The 16,836-nt window shown below is 41.2% G+C and overlaps 1 long non-coding RNA gene across 1 annotated transcript in view; it reads right to left on the reverse strand.

The window, feature by feature from the left end:
• LOC113459214 (uncharacterized) overlaps positions 1 to 9,754 on the reverse strand; it is a 31,646-nt gene extending 21,892 nt beyond the window's left edge. Inside the window, exon 1 of the long non-coding RNA XR_003380257.2 lies at positions 1,909 to 9,754. This is a non-coding gene — a long non-coding RNA (uncharacterized LOC113459214). The remainder of the gene's footprint in view (positions 1 to 1,908) is intronic.
• Between the last annotated feature and the right edge of the window lie 7,082 nt (positions 9,755 to 16,836).

Here is a 16,836-nt window from a genome sequence, read left to right on the forward strand (position 1 = left end):
TACCTGTGAAATACATACACTTTAGGCTGGGTCCTGCCAGCTACCCTGCATTATGCTGAATGTGATGTCAGGAATTTCTCATGATTGCCTGCAGAGAAAAACTGAGGGAGTTTCCAGGAGCAACAGTGTTGTTGCTAATGTCACAGATGAGTAAAACCTCAGCTACACTGGTGCTGTCTGTGTGTTCGGGAAAAATGGATTCCATCTGAGACGGTAGGGAAGGACCACAAAGATGGCCAGAGAATGGGAATGCCTGATGCAAGAGAAAACTGAAGGAATTTATCACGACAAAATTAAAACTGAGATATTATATTGCTGCAATTTAATGCCCAGGAGCAAGTGCCATGGCAGGAGAAGATCCAGCCAAGCTGACCATCAGAAGGGGAATGCTCTGGTGCAGCTTGTCTCTAGCAGCAGTGAAAACAAACAACTTCATCTAAGCAGCAGGCAAGAGATGATAACTTTCTCATGGTCAGGCTGTAAATTACTGATCTGTAGTCTATTACACTGAAAAGAGAATGCTGTAGCATTCTGCATTAATGTTGCATTAATATAGCTCTTTATTTCTTAATCCATCAGGTAGAAAAGTATTGCTTTCTGCTGTACAAATTTTGAGATGTTTTGTTGTTAAAATAATTTAAAATATTAATTAACCAATACCAGTAGATTTAGAGAAGGCTAAAACACAGTTGTGTGTGAAGCCTGTACTCATAGTCCATCCATCAAAAAGAAAAATATGCATTTTCTGGGAATAGCAAAAAAACTGATATGAAAATTCCTAGTAGTGCTTTCTAAATGTATATCCAAGCCTGTTCATGCCCAAATGCCTTACTAAGAAGAATGTTTGCCCAATGACAGTGACCAATAGATGATAATTACTATACCATTTCTATGATCAAGTTTCAAATTAGAGATCAACATATGTAGAGAGGACAGCATGCATCCCATCCTGATGGATTTATCTTGTCAGGGTTGATAAACAAAAGCAAAACTGTCAACCCAAGAATGAAAAAACATGAGTTGGACTTGAGCCAAAATAATTATTTGAGTTTTGTGATATTTTAAAATACATAATAGAATTTAAAAAGTGCGTTTGACTCCTGATTTGATAGCCCAGGTTTTTCCTGAAACCAGAAAAGTCCTGAAATTTACTGAAAGCAGAAGGGAAGTGAGGAAACTGGCATTCACCTCTCGTATTATGGTTCTGTGGGGCTGAATTAAAGAGTGTCAATGCTGCATTGGCTCAAGTAAACAAAATGCTCATCTATCAGCTATTTAAAAAAAAATTAGATAAATGGCTTTCTCAGAACAATTATGTTTTCTAGGTATTAAATGTTGTTTTACTCCTCAGGAAGGTAAGTTTGGTGAGAGATCTCTTTGATTTATAAAATGCTTTGTTTGTTGCAAAATCCCATCTATAAACAAACAAATTTCTTGCAATTTAAGCTGCCGTTGCTCCTGCTATACTGTCAGTTCCAATTAACTTCACCATAATCTGGTACATCAGTTTATTATAACAGGCAGACACAGGTTTCTTCTCATGAGAACCAAGTAATGGATATGGGGAATGAAGACCTTTGTTTTTAATGCTGTAGTCTGTTCTAAAGCAGTGAAAACCAACAACAAGAACGAGAACAATGATGGATCCACAAATCTTGTGGATGTGTCATGGTTCAACCCCAGCTGGCAACTATCACACAGACACTGGCTCACTTCCCCCACCCCAGTGGGATGGGCAGCAGAATCAGGAAAAAAAAAGGAAAACTTCATGGTCTAAGAACTGTTTAATAATTGAAAGAAAGTAAAATATAGTAATATTAGTAATAATAGCAATGAAAAGGGAGATAACAAAAAGAAAGAAAGGAATAAAACTCAAAAAAACAAGCACTGCACAATACAGCTACTCACCAGCTTCTGACTGATGCCCAGCCATTCCCAAGCAGCCATCAACTCAATTCCAGGCAACAACCCCAGTTTATGTATGGGGCATGGCATTCCCTGCTGTGGAATATCCCTTTTGACAGGTCAGGTCAGCTGTCCTGGCCATGCTCTCTCCCAGCTTCCTGTGCACCTCCTCACTGGCAGAACATGGGAAACTGAAAATTCCCTGAGTTAGAGTAAGCACTGCATAGCAACAGCTAAACCATCAGTGTGTTACCAACATCATTCTCATCCCAAATCCCAACCACAGCACTGTACCTGCTACCAGGAAGGCAACTAACTCTATCTCAGCCAAAACCAGGACAGGATGTTGTCTACCAAGATTGTGGTAAAGAATTTGACATCATTTCCTGCAGCATTCTCCTGGAGAAAGCAGATACACTTGGCTTGGACAGGTGCACGGTTTGCTGGGTAAAAAGCTGGCTGGATGCCCAGGGCCAGAGTGGTGGTGGATGGAGTTGCATCCAGCTGGAAGACAGTCCCAAGTGGCGCTCCCCAGGGCACAGTGTTGCAGCCAGTCCTGTTTAATAAATTATCAACAAGCTGGACGAGAGGATCACATGCACCCTCAGTCAGTCGGCAGTCAACACCAGGCTGGGCAGGGGCACTGATCTGCTGCATGTGGGGAAGGCTCTGCAGAGGGATTGGGACAGGGTGGATCTCTTGGGTGACACCAAATGTATGATGTTCAATTAGGCCAAGTGCTGGGCAGCCTGGAGGAGAAGGACCTGGGGATGCTGGCTGACAGTCACTGCCCAGGTGGCCAAGAAGGCCAATGGCATCCTGGCCTGTAGCAGCAATGGTGTCCAGCAGGACCAGGGCAGTGATGGTCGCACACCCCAAGTGCTGTGCCCAGCTCTGGGCCCCTCATTAGGGGGGGACATTGAGGCACTGGAGTGTGTCCAGAGAGGGGCAACAGACCTGGTGAAGGGTTTGGAGCACAAGTCCTGTGAGGAGCAGCTGGGGGAGCCAGGGATATTTACCCTGGAGAAAAGGACGCTCAGGGGAAACCTTATCACTCTTCAACTGCCTGAAAGGAGGGTGTAGTGAGATGGGGCTTGGCCTCTTTTCCCAAACAACAAGAGATAGAACAAGAGGAAATGGCCTCAAGTTGCTCCAGGGCAGATTGGGTATGAGAAGAATTTCTTCACAGAAAGGGCTATTAATCACTGGAACAGCTGTCCAGGGAAGTGGTTGAGTCACCATCCCTGAAGGTGTTTAAAAGATATGTAGATGTGGCACTTAGGGACACAGTTTAGTGGTGAACTTGGCAATGCTGGGTTAAAGGCTGAACTTGAAAATCTTAGAGGTCTTTTTCAACCTATACAATTCTATAATTCTATGATTCTATGGTTTTGGTGCTGACTTAAAAGAAGGGCTGTCATTCTTCTCACTGAGAAAATCGCTCATTATGAACTGATATACTTTACCAGTATCAGTTTAATTGGTTCTGCACCTCTGCAGTGGTAAGGTGCTTCATTCCAACACACAGCACCCAGGCAGGCATTAAACTAAACTAAAAGTTCAGTTTAATGATTTTCTCTTGTTGTTTAAACAGATTAAGTAGATTCCATTTTTGCCAAATACTTTACACAAAATAAATCATTCGAGAGCCTGGACAGTTATGCTGAAAGAATTAATTACTGCCTGACAACACATGTCATCACTTTTCCATTGAATCAAAAACAGATCACAAAGACAGCTATAGCTGAATAAGTTAGTGTCTTATTTACAAAGCAAAAAGTAACTGTGCTCCTTAAAAACTTCAAATATTTTGTTTGATGGCTAATGTCAAAAAGAAATAGAAGTGTTTTAAGAATAAATAAGGATAGTCTGAAATGCCTCACTGTGATTTGCTAAGCACTTTTTCCCAGATGAAAAAGCAAGCTTTCCTTTTTTTTCCTTGCTCTTGGATCTTGTTTTCGCAATGTGGGTGACACAGATGATACAAGTGTGGTTCTGCATTGCTCCGCTCTTCCCTCTTGTCTTACCAGAAGGACATGGAGACAATAGCCAGGTCTTTTGTCTCCTACAAGAACTTCACCTTACCTGTACATTCCTTCTCAGCCTCCTAATACAACCCTGCATTCAAAAGAGACATGCCCTGAGGAGACAAAAATTGCTGGAAATGTGCAAATGTTGACCATGCAATCACCCGGAGGGAGAAGAAACTTGAAGGCTGACATCTTTATGGGAACAAAATAATATATCAGTAAATCTCCTCTTCTGCTTTATTAGAGGAGATATGGTGTGATTCTTAGGGTTGGCCTGATAAGAGTTGGACTTTAATGGTCCTTATGAGTCTCATTCAATTCAGAATATTCCGTGATTCTCTGAGCCAGCAAGTAAAAGAATCCTCCTTTTTGAAGAAGAAGCACCTAGATCTGGAAGTAAACAACTAACATTACAAATCATGATCAGCCACAACAATCCTATGCTGTTCAAAACTTACTTGATGTTATGAGCATTCAGGATTTGCTCAAATAAATCCCCCAGGCAAACATTTCTTACAGGGAAACAGACTCTCCTATCTGCCTAAAATCTTGAAGAAAAAGGAGAGGCTGAATTATTCCCAGAAGATGACAGTGAAAACCCAAAGACTGGAAAAACCCAGACTAGACACTGACAGAGTGCTGTCTGTGTAACTGCAGCACCCCATAGCAGCTATGCACACTCTCGATACATGGGAAAATTAACACTGGTGAGGTTTACAGGGATGTTTACCTACAGGCTCAAACGATCAAATGAAGAAGAACATTGTACTTGTATGTTTAAATCTGAGGGGGATCCATGCAAATTTCACAGCTCAGCTTTTACATCTCTTCTAAGCCTGGTTTTGAGCTCTTTCAAAGTATTTCTAAAATTCCCACTGCTCACAGAAGTACCCAGTCTTCTTCCCAGTCTCACTCGCTCCTGAGTCTTGTTGTTACTTCTTGGCAATGAGTCTCAAGCTCCAGCTGTAGGTTACATAAAATGCATTTCCTTTATTCTATTTGGGATTTGCTCACATTTCATCTCCCTTGCTCCTGTGTTGTGAGAAAGGTAATAAAAGCAACAAGTCCAACTGCTCTAAGTGTTTTACCATGTTGTCCAATTTTGCACATTCCCTTTTGCTTGTGCCATCCCAAATGAAAAAGCATCAATCTTTTAACTCTCTGTGGAAGTTTGTATTCATTGAAGGAGGCAGAAGCACCTCTTTCTGCATTTCATGTGCTAGAAGGGGAAACTGAGGAAGCTTTGCTACCTCTGCAGTCAGAAGGGGACTGACACATCATGCCTGGTGAGGAATATCTGAAGACATGGAGATCAAATTGCCGGACCAAGCATGTTCCAGACAAAGCCAGCTTTGTTTATGCATCAGCCTGAGGCATCCTTAGAAAATTGTTTGCTTGTAGACTTCTTGGTTGTCAGGTGGAGGAAGGCAATGAGTAAATTAGACTGTCAGGTGCTTTCCTGGGTGACTCTGTCTCTGTGCTGTCAGTCACTAACAAAAGCAGCTCCCACCTCACATGTCAACAGATGAAACAGGAGTAATTCATTCAGTCACCTTAAGACGTTTCTAAATCCAGTGCTGCCTTCTTTCCTTTCAAGTCAGAAACTTTACTCCTCTTCTAAAGCATTGCTGAAGGCAAATGTTGCAGAGCTGTGCAAATCGTTATTGTTCAAACACTTTTCTTTAGTTATTGTTAGTTTCAATATTATCATTTCAAATCCATCTTAGAAATGTATTTCCTAAAAGGAATAGTGATTACAGTGGCCCAAGGAGAATACAAGCTTTGTTCGAGTGAAAGCAAAGACTCATTTCAAGAGTCATTTTTGGTTTAACACTTTTCACAACGTAATCTTATTTCTCATAGATACAAAATGACAGAAAACTGAAGACTGCCGTGAATGGGCCATACTGCATGGGATAAAGCTTGCTGTAAGTGGGAATCCTCATATGAAAACTTTTGCGCGGAAGTGGACCCAATGTATCATTCATGCAATGCACATAATTTTTAGAGAGGCTCAAATTCCAAAAACTGAAATACTTGGATTCTCCACAGCTCAAGCCTACTTCATCTTTCTTCCCAGAGCCACTCTACCCCTCTGAGCAGCATCAGTGAGTTGGAGAGGTGTCTCTTATTGTTTTATAATGCAAAAATAAAGGCTTCATCCAAAACTAGAAACAATTCACATACTTCTGAAGATGTAATAAGAGAGTTGGGGCACAAATAGATAGTTCTCATATAAAGAAATGCAGATGAGCTGAATAGGTCTAGATCTGAATCCCTACTGTCTTTATCACATTTAGTCATCAAAAAGACTGAGAGCAGGAGTTCTGGCACCAAATCTCTCCGTAATAGCTGCATATGAGTTTGTTGCTGCTCCAGCAAAAACCAAGTTGTATCTACTGTAAAAAAGCAGGAGCTGGAATTCATTAGTCTGAGGCCATGAGGGAAAAAGGCTGGGCTGACTGCGACAGACTTTGGACAAACCACCTGCTTTGGAAACCCAAGGCAATGGCCAAGTTCTGAGTATGCACATTCATGGTATCCAAGATATGCAGACTAAATAGCTTAGGAAAGGCTAAATGATCCCAGGAAGCAGCCTGCCCCTGCATGGCTGCGGGGCTCTCTCACTGCCCAAAGCTTTGGGCAACACCAGCATGTACGGCGTGCCAGGGTGTCTGTCTGTCCCCAGGCCAGCCCCTTGTGGCACTGGGCTCTGGTGGAACCCTCACCACACCATGAGAGGGGACAAGGCTCAGAGGAGACCTGCCATCCACAGCCCTCTGAGGATCCAGCTGGGCCTGTGGCTGCCACTGGGAAGAGCCATGCCTGAAGACTTGACTGACAGTCAGAAACTTGGAAAGAAGAAGGAAAAGGAAGACTAGCAACATTCAGTGCTACAGATTAAAGAGTTTATAAACAGACATTGTAAACGCTGTCACATAAACAACAAAACTGGCAAAATATCACTTTGGTTTGCTTCAGTATTTTTTTGATATAAAAAACTTGTGTGCTATCAATGCTCTCTCTTGTGCACAGCATGAAGGAGAAGAATGCGACACATCAGGAAAGAAGGACTGCTGAAGAATGATTAATGTAGCCATGCCTTGTAGCTCTCTAGTGAAAAGCTGCATTGAAAAACAATATATATGGAAAAAAAGTAAACAGGTGCAGTATCAAGCCCTGTGGAGCTCCATAATGCATAAAATGACCAGATGGGGATGTCAAGAAAAATATGCTCTGAAAGATATTTCATAAAATGTAAGAGACTTGCACCCACAAGAGCACTTCTTCACTTCTGGCCAAGGAATGTGAAACTACTGAACCTGCCCCTGTGGATTAGGGTCTTGTGGCTGAATTGTCTGTTAAAGGATGACCTTGTGATGAAGTATGCCCTTCAGCAAACCTCTGATGATACATCTCTCTTCTGTTCAGTTTGACTGAAGTTTACAGGAATTCCAGGAGCCTGGGGATCTCGATTCCTCTAGTTTAGAGAGGCCACTGGGTTCAAAAGCTGTTTGTGGGTCATTAAGACACGCATATGTGCAGACAGCAAGCACTGCACTTGCTTTTTCTCTCCACGACACTAGCTTAAACCAGACACTCTTCTCATCTGATCACTAAAAGCAAAGCATCCAAGAGAAATGTGGACAAATATTTTGCAGGACTGCTGCCTACTTCTTTTAAATAATTGCTGCATTAAGGGAAGTTGGAACAGTCTCAGAGATCAACACATAGTTCAGATTTCATGAATAGCTGAGCTTGAAAAGCCAGGAAGGAAAACAGTCCAAAAAGGCGGTAGGTGGTCAAGCACATCTGCAAAGCCACTTGAATGGGATCAGACTGTGAAAAAACAACAGTGAAAAACAAAGTGATAGGCAAGTGCTGCAACGGCAATAGGACATAGAGTCTTACCCTTCTGTACCATTTTTTGACAAAAATATCCCAGGTCCTAAAGTCAGCCATGAAACTGTCCTGGAGCCAAGACTGGAACCAAAGTGACCTACAGAGATCTGGTTTTACACCCTTTAACACCTTCTAAGCACATATTTTATAAGTATGTGCTTCCAATGTAAAAAAGTAACAAATAGCAAATAGACTTTGCTGGCAAAAGCCAATCCCAGCCTGTTAAACTTCATGAAATTGTTTCAATAAACAAAAACAAAAAGAATATAAAAGGAAGCTAATACTTTAATAAACTTAACAATCTTTGGTATTCAGTCCTTTGATGACCCAAAAGGAAAATAAATGTATCAAGTTGGGCATGTGACTGATGGTAATGTTTGTCACTTTTCCTCTAGTAATCTTGTACAATTTGTTATGTTTGTGGTTTACAACTCCGATAAAAACAGACCATCATCCTGAAACGCAGGATTTATAAATCTCAAAATACATGCAAATTTGCTTCCGCACAATCGGATTATTTATCTTATTAACAGCTAGTCTGATTACAAAAGCACTACGTGCTCATACTTATAAACCACATTATCAGCTTCATTTAACTTCAGTTGAATTCATGCCCTAACAAGTATTTATCAAGATAAAATGAATGACATCACATATTTGGCCATAAGGTGTTTTACAAGTCATACCTGGCTAGACAGTGTTTATTCCTCAGACTCTTCCGTAATTACAGATATTGCTTAAGCATCAGGTGTGTGTGCTGGTGCTCTGAAACGTTCCGTGTAAACACACCTTGGAAAACTGACTTACCACCTGTGGGGAAGATGATATCATACTTCCTAGGTGGTATTACCATAAACCCTCAGTTCACATTTGCTTGTAATATGAGACATGGGAAACACATGCTGCATGTAGCTAGAAGAAAAAAAAATGACACATCTCACTTTTTAATCGTTTCAACGTTCCACAGCACAGCCAAGTATTTTGTGGTGTTTTTTTAGTGCAACTTTCTTTACTAATGATTCTAGTCTTCATTCTCACTCCCAATCTTTCCAAGTTGGCGCCCTCACTGCAGTAAGCCTCTCATGCTAGAAGACATCAGCTTAGTCATAGAAGAAAATTTCAGTGAAAATCAAGGAATCAGCCACATATACCATGGAAAAGCTGGACTGCTGTCACAGAGGTTTAGCCTGAATCCTTCCAACTGCCTCGAAGAAAGTCCAAGTCAAAAGAAGCACTACTGCATACGCTAAGCCAGAGAGGTGTGAGGAGCACATGAAGAATCTTATTGGAATACAGAAATGCCTTGTACCAAATTCCACAACAGTCCCACATTTCATGCGGTTAATAGGGAAAGTATTTGATAATTGGGTGCAGTGTTTAAATGAGTCCTCCACACCTGCTATGAGCAGAGGCGTTTACCATGGACATGGAGCTACTGCACTTGCAGCAACCTCAGAGAGAGAATTTATCCTAGTAGGCACTGATTTCTTTAGAAAGACTCTCATTAAAGTCTTTCACATCTGCCCAGTTTACAAATCACCCTCTTTCTGTCCCAAACAGCACAGCTATTTTGAATGACAGAAATATGCCACTGAAATACTAGAGACATTTTCTGAAAGGCTGGAATGGGCATTACTGAAGGAAAGAAATTAAAGATAATTTTGATGAAGAAGGTGATCCTACTGTATACTCTACCCAAATAAACACTGCTATATTTTTTCAAGCATCAAAATAGAGCTGCTGGGAGATGAGAATGAGAAGTCAGGAATGAATAAAGTGTTTTCCAAGAAGATGTTAAAAATAGTTTCTGCTAAAGTAGAATAGCTGCTCCTGGGGACACATAAATCCCCGTGTGATTCCCATGGAAACAGGGAACATTTTAAATTATCACGACATTGTTATGACAATAAAAGCAATGTAATAATAATAATAATAATAATAATAATAATAATAATAAAAGCAATGTAAATCAGAGGGTGCTACACATCCACATATTTAACTATTATAATTTCTTCTCACTGCATCTATTCAACTTTTTTCATTACCTTACAAGATCTTGCTTCAGGACACATAAAACTGAAAAGAAACTCCTTCCTGCTTGGGAAAGAGAGGCACAAGCTAATACAAATAGCAATCCTGGAGTGATGTGTCACAAGATTTATCTTTAAAAATAAAATATTTTTGTTCCACTCACTTGCACTTTTTTTTGAGTGCTCTGTCCTGTTTTAGAGAAAAAGCAGCACAGGGGAACAGCAAGATACCTGTAAAAAAAATGAACAAGAATCACCATAACTCTGGGAGCTTTAATTTACAAGGAGATTTGTGGGTTCTATCTAAAGAAAACTAAGGGGAGACACCACGTCAGACTTCAAATGTATTCAAGACTGCAGACAGAAGAATTTATTCACTGCATCTTTAATGAATAAAAAGTGATGTGTCTCAACTGCAAGAAGGAAACCTGAAGCATGACATTTGGCAAAGGGCAACAAAGGCCCAGATGTACTGTCAAAGGACAGAGTGGGATCTCCAGAGGGAAGGGTTTCCAGGAGAGCTCAGACACACATCTGTTGGAAGCATTACAGGCATATTTGATCCAGGTTTGGCAGCAACAGGGTGGTCTGTGTTATCCTTGGAGATTCTCCTCAGCCCTCCATGGCTCCAGATCTGTAATTCTTGTTCTTGGCAATTTCCAGCTGCATTTTTCAGCCACTTGACCTCCTAGGCTGCTTTCTCCACCTTGTGCACGGGGACACAAAGCCAAGGAACAAGGGGTGCCAGTGGGGAGCTCTGTGTCCCCTGGATGCTCACACAGGCACTGCTGGTGCTGGGAGATGTGCATCTGCAGGCAAGGTGTGTCTCCAGGTCTCAGCAGGTGAACCATGCAGGGGTTACCTCTCCCATGAGCCAGGCATGACCCCATCCACAGCAGAGCTGGACTCATCTGTCCCAGATGACAACCTGAGAGGTGTAACAGAGCACGCTCTCCCTGACCACACGTGGAGTCGACTATGTTTTGCCACAATTATTTTCCTGCCATGTTTGGTGTTTTAAATCTGTGTTTTGTTGACAGATTTCCCAAAGGAGTTTGTAAGAGGTGCCAAGAAAATGTTTCCAGGAGGGTGAGCCAGTATCATCAGCCAGCCTCAGCACTTGGCATTTAGATGGGAAGTGTGGTGCCTAGCTCATATTAATACAGGTCTGACTTGTCAAAACAAGGTTTTGGAATAAGCAGAAGCAGGTGCATGTATTTATTCCTGCTGGTATAGAAGATGTTGGGATTTTTTCTCACATTTTCTTAGTAAAATGAAAAATCTGTCAAATGTTATCCAGCAGTGAAAACACTTAGCAAGCTATGCCAGAATGCAAAAAGATACTAGGTATAAAAGGTAATGCCAGACTGAAGTATGAAAAAGGAGCATGAATATGTAGATAAAGTTCTGGAACAGAAGTAATTAAATTTGATTTTATTGCCAAGCAAGTAAAAAATGTCAGGGACAGCCTCTGGAAAGTCCCTAATCATGTGGTTTCATTGTTTTGCTCTCTAAAATGGAATTTTAATAATTATCCATCTCACAAGTGTGCTGTAGTGCTGTGTTTAGGAATGATTGCGAAAGGATCTGTGATTAGCTGACAAAAAATGTTGTTCACATCATTATCGCTGTGATCTGTGCACATTCATGCAAATACATCTGTGTCCCTAGGTGATTTATTTCAGATGCTGGCTGGAATTTAGATGTAATAACTCCTTACACTTAAATTGTTTTTCTACAGTTAGTACAATGGATTGACAGAGTTACTTATACTATTACAAACTGGTCTGCTGTATAATCTGGACAGTTGCCTAATCTTAAATCAAGATCAAATAGGGAAGAGCCCAGTATAAATTCATCCTGCAATATGTAACAAGGATGCTGCAGAGCAAAATATATTGAGGAGGGGTACATTAAAATCACTGGAAGCAAATCCATCCTATACATCTAATGTTGGTTTAATAAACAGAATCCATGTACTGACCTTCTGAAATAATGATTTCAGCTGACCTTGATGGAAGAGGTCATTATAGGAGGAATTGTGCTCCATAGAGAGCAAGTCAGGCAACAACTCAGTAATACAACTCCAAAAGACAAGCTTACTTGGTATAGCTAAAATACCTGGGCTATGTAAAACTGCCATGAACTTGCTCTGTCAGTTCAGATTAGTCCAGATTATTCTAAAGATACATGCTCACCTGTGCAGAGGTAATGGCAGATTAGATAGGGTTTCTTTTCATATTGCTTTTATGGGCATCACATCTCCCTTCGCAGCTGGCATGAAGAGTAAATACTGTGATAGGGCGAGTTTATTGTGCCAGATGATCTGATAGCACAGTGAGGTGGCATTACTGTGCACCCATGGATCCCACAGCTCAGCATGCCAGGAGATGGCTGCCCAGGGAGCAGAGTGCATGCTGTGCTACTTTGGCTTCCAACAATTAAAAGCTTGAAGGAGATCTAAATGAAGGGGTTGCAGTTGTTAATGTTACCTGAAAGGACTGCTCCTCAATGTGAACATTAAAAAATTATAGTAAAATCATCTAACAGGACTGTCAACTAATGGGATTAAAAAAGCACTCAGATATGAGTGACATTACCAGGACAAAGGAGAGTCAGCTTCAGAACCCTGCAAGAGAAAGCACAGAGCAGGCAGTTCTCTGGCTGCTTCCATCTCCACTGCTTTTACTGGTGTTTGGTAAAAGTGTACTGAAGTGCATTAAAGTGCACCAGGGCTACCACCATCCCTGCTCTGCAAAGATAGCACAGACCAAACAATTCTGAAATGAGACATGGTTAAACTCATTCACACCAATCAGAACAAGGTAGAACCATGTACCAAACAACAACAGCAGAGAAACATTTTTCTAACTTGGCAAAACCTCCAAAGGGGCGCCTTTTCCAGTGCTGTCTTGGCATACCAAGTTTTCTTACATTTACCTCTTGTGTGGTGATTGTGTAAGTTCTGGCTGGACATCCCTAAGAGCTAGAAAAAACAGCTTTGGCCCTCGTTACTTTTTAAGATATCCACCAAAATACTGAAGTCTTTATCAGCCTAAGCAAGGCAAAGGGTTTCCATCACTTAAACTTTGCTACAGGTTTCTCCTCAATACACTGCTTTCATTAAATTAATTTGACAAAGTTCCCTGATGCTTATGCAGAGGCTGCCTTCTCAGGCAAGGCTGCCATTCAGGGACATGAGTATTGAAATGCTGGCTATCAGATAGGCACCATGAGCCAATATCATTTGTATCTAGTTCTCTGCACTGCTATTACTTCATCTTGCTGGTGTTCAGCCTTCTGTGCAGCATACCCAAACCACTTGGGATACTAAGCTTGTTTCCCGTGCTTGCAACCTGCTCAAGCCTTCCTCTCTAACTTGAATAGATGTGAAAATAATGACTTTAATCAAATGGTCTATCATCTGTCTCGCTTGGAATAACTTTAAAGAAAATGTTATGCTCCTTAAGTCAGTGGGATAATTTAGAAACTATGGAATTTGTCAAGATTTTTCAAAACCTGCTGCCATGCAAAAATGTTTAATATAAGATTAGCATGGTTGGCACGACCACTTTTTCTATGGGCAGTATATAAACAGTGGTGCTGCAACAAGTCCTTAGTAACACCTACTGAATTATTTGTACCTCCCTTCTCTCTCTCTCCTGGCCTGTGCACTCTTTTGGGAGTGACTTCCCACTTACCTCCACAGCAGTAATTGCCATGCAGGCAGAGCTCAGCCCATTTTGGAAACTGCAGCAGGTTGTTACTGCTACCCTATTTTACCTTTGTATTTTTTCAGACTTAGCATCCATTTTTGTGATCCCTATTGAGCTGAAGATGACAGTACCTGGTTTGTCCTCCTAATGTGATGTCAGGTTTCCTATCTGGGAATTTAGAATTGTCTGAAGACAGAAGACATAACTCATGCTCCAGCAGCCACAGCTTTGCAAACTGATCAAATGCAATTGCTGAGTATGAGATAGATATCCTGAACGAATCTCAACCACTCTACTTTCATCTACTTTTTATCTTTAGGAGGACTTCCTCTTGCATGTACAAGTGAAATGTAGGCCTGCTGCTTCCTTACTTCTTCATACCTGCCTCCTCACACTTCTCTTTCAATAACATAACCCAGGATTACTCTAATGAAGGAAAGGGAAAATATTTTACTATGCTTGTCACATGCTCTTTCACAGCCTGTATGCTGGTGGGCTTTCTTGCCCAGGGGGAAGGGAAAGGTCAAGGCACAGAAACACCCAAGTCTTCTTCAGCTTTCCCTCCAGGATACAGTTTATTAGCCAAACATCAAATTCATAAAGCAACACAAAGTAAAGCTATTCCCTGATCCAAAGCCAGCTGCAGGGGCTCCCAGGCCTCCCATGCCAGAAAAAGGGCACATCTTCATCTAAACCCTGATGAATCAAGTGACAGGCAGGCAGCCTGTAACCCTTTGCTGACTGTTTAACCCTGTCACAACAGAGCTTGCTGTTGTGAATGCTTTATTCCAAGGCTGAAGCAGGAAGTTTCACACTCTTTCAAATTTCCAGGTGCAAAAAACTTCAAGGTTGGTTTGGATTTTTGTTTTGGTGGTTTTGGAGGGTTTTTTTTTGGGGGGGTGGTTTTTGTTTTTCGGGTTTTTTTGTGCATAGGTGCTTATAGCAACATTAGGTAGTTTTGCTACACTTAGTAATAAACAGGTTGTGGACAGCAATGTGTTTTTGGGTTTTTTTTTGTTTGGTTGGGTTTTGTTTGGGTTTTTTAAATGAAAACCTTTGTTCCACAGAAGAAGCCTGTAGAGACATTTACATGTTTATAAATATACTGACCACAGAAAGATCAACTGTGTGTTTAAGAGTTCACAGCTTTTGAGAAGTGGCTGTTAGATGGGAATTTTCTACACTCATATTAAGTATCAAGACAAGTGGGGAAGAATTAAAATGTAGATATGCAAAACTTATGGATTTTGGATTCTTAGAACTGAAAACCAGAGTAAATGGTAAACTAACAAGGAAAAAAAAGAACTTTTAAAATAAAACAAAGTCCTCAAGAGGGCAGCTAAGGAGGGTTGCAAGCAAGAAGCAAAAAAAACCAAAAACCAAAAAAAACCAAAACAAAACAAAAAAAACCACAAAAACCCAAAAACCCACAAAAAAAAGCCCAACCAAAAAAAAAAAAAAGAAAAAAAATAAAAGCCCACACAAAAACCCCACAAAAAACCAGAGGAGAAGAGGGAAAATCAAATGGATAAATGGATTTATTTTGAAAGGTGATTCACATAGATGCCTTTTGCACAAGGACCATGGCTGTCTGATGATTGTGGGCTTGTGAAGGTGGAAGGCAGAGTTGCATTGCTTGACTTAAAAACATGAGTAAAAAGTCAGTCCATCAGTCACTGTCCTACAAATGTAAACAACATTTTCCTGGATGCTGGCTGTAAGCTAGAGCTTTCTCTGTCTTAAGCCAGAGATCAGTAGAACAGATTCACACACAATGAGCACTCCCAATTTTAGAGGGAATCTGAGGCAAAAAAGATTAAATGTGTTTATGATGTCCAGAAATGCAATCTTACACAGAGGTCTTGTAACAATAGGTCCATCTTGTTTTCTGTTATTTTATCAAACGTTTTATGATGCCTTCATTTGTAAGAATGAAAGAAAACACTTCTGTACCTTTTCCTGCTGTTTCTGAGAGAGGTGTGAGTAGAAGATCTGTCCCTTAAATCCCATAATGCTCAATTTAGCTCATGTTGCCTTTAACCCCCTGGAGATAAGAGGTGGAGCTGAGAATGAACGCGATCCTTTCCCTTTCCTGAACCTCCAAACAAAATGTGCAATTAATTCCTCTGGTGCAGTCTTTAACACTAGGCTAAAACACACAGCAGCAATAAAACCACCGAAGTTTAAGACCTCAAGGTTAATTTGGCAGATAAGGATACTTCCTTTCTGCTTGAAGACCTAGCTAACTTGATGTGAAATCACTGAAAAGAAATCTTTAGCAAACATCACTAGGCTTTCCCTGTGAGAGAGCAAGTCAGGGTGTGGGCTGAGCACTGGACCCCACATCTCCTTGCTGTAACTGTGTGTCTTCTGCTGTAACTATGCAAGCCATGAGGGATGGATATGCTTTATATTCTTTATATTACAGGGAGTTGAGGTCAAATGAAACCTCTCCAAACTGTATGGGGGCTGAGTCCCACCCAACAAAATGTGGATCCCCTCTCTATCCAGGCCCCCACACCTCAGTCGAGGTGCGCATCCCCGCACACTCTGCCCTGACTCTGCTGCCATGAATTATCTCGTTTGTAGCCTCCTGGTCCATTTCCAATCTTCTGCCTGCCATGCAAGAGTATGTACAACCAGGCAGGTGTAAATATTCTACCTGCCTTTTTTGCCTAATTTTCATAAAGCATTCATGATCAGTTGCAGGTGCAGCCATGAGAAAACTACAGCCTGGATAATGTGATCATACATTCCTTGCCTCAAGAAAGGGCAAGACTTGGTCTCCATACAAAATTGCAATAGAGGCCTTTACATAAATGGTGGATTAATTAGGAACCAAATCAGGTTCTGTCACTTTAAAACTTTCCTCCACCCTCCATCACCTCCATCCATCAGTTGCCTGCAGCATGTATATTGAGGAATCGCGTGCAAACCTTACCATAACCCAAGGCTTAACATAAACTATGCTCTTTCAGGTCATTGGCAAATAACAGGTATATCCGGTTGTGCCTTTGTACTTGCCTGCACGCAAATTAAAAGCGCATGTAAAGTTACAATAATCAAAGTCAGTCAGGGGGAAGGGGAGGAGAGCAGGGGGATAATAACCGGGGGATCAGGTTATTTATCTTCACAGGGAAGCCACTGGGAGAAGCCTCCTTGCATGCCATTTACACCTCAAAAGAGAGATAGGGGCAAATCTGGCTCTTGGCCAAAGCCATCCCCTACAGCGCCCTGAGCTGTGCCTAATCC

The sequence above is a fragment of the Zonotrichia albicollis genome, chromosome 3 (genome assembly GCF_047830755.1).
Source record: "Zonotrichia albicollis isolate bZonAlb1 chromosome 3, bZonAlb1.hap1, whole genome shotgun sequence".
NCBI lineage: Eukaryota > Metazoa > Chordata > Aves > Passeriformes > Passerellidae > Zonotrichia > Zonotrichia albicollis.